The following is an 848-nucleotide window of genomic DNA, read 5'->3' as shown; positions in this document are numbered from 1 at the left end:
CAAGAGCTTCCATTGAATGAATAATGGATCTAGATCCTGAAAACAATAATGCTTTTGAATAAGCATGAGTAATCAAATGAAATAAAGCACCTCGATAAGATCTCATACCCAAAGCTAACATCATATAACCCAATTGAGACATTGTAGAATAGGCCAAAATTTTCTTAATATCTTTTTGAGCAATAGCTAAAGTAGCTTCTAATATTACTGTTATTATACATATAAAAGCTATTGCGTTCATTATTTTGGGTAGCACTATGAAAAGAGGAAAAAGATGAGCCATAAGAAAAATTCCAACGACTACCATAGTAGCAGCATGTATAAGGGCAGAAATTGGAGTAGGCCCCTCAGTAGCATCGGGTAGCCATACATGAAGAGGAAATTGGGAAGATTTTGCAACTGAGCCACAAAATAGCAAGAGGGCAAACAGAGTAAAAAAAAATATTCATTTCATTTTTAGAAATCATATTATTTATAATTTGAAACAAATGCCGAAATTCCAAACTACCCATTATCCAATAAAGACCTAAAATTCCCAATAATAAACCAAAATCCCCTACACGATTCGTTACAAATGCTTTTTGACAACCATTTGCCGCAATAGGGCGGGTGAACCAAAAGCCTATTAATAAATAAGAACACATTCCTATTAATTCCAAAAAAAAATTATATCAAATTCGAACTAGTAACTAATCCCAACATTGAAATATTAAAAAGAGTAAGATAAGCAAAAAATCTCAAATATCCTTGATCATGAGACATATAATTATCACTATAAATAAGAATGAGAATGCCAACCATAGTAATTAATATTGACATAATAGAAGTAAGTGAATCGATCAAGTACC

The 848-nt window shown here is 31.7% G+C and overlaps 1 pseudogene; it reads right to left on the bottom strand.

Moving 5' to 3' along the window:
- Positions 1-512, bottom strand: part of LOC114171307 — a 2,198-nt pseudogene extending 1,686 nt beyond the window's left edge.
- Positions 513-848: the final 336 nt, after the last annotated feature.

This window comes from Vigna unguiculata, unplaced genomic scaffold (genome assembly GCF_004118075.2).
Source record: "Vigna unguiculata cultivar IT97K-499-35 unplaced genomic scaffold, ASM411807v1 contig_20, whole genome shotgun sequence".
NCBI classification, from domain to species: Eukaryota; Viridiplantae; Streptophyta; class Magnoliopsida; order Fabales; family Fabaceae; genus Vigna; species Vigna unguiculata.
This window is presented reverse-complemented; position numbering and strand designations above follow the sequence as displayed.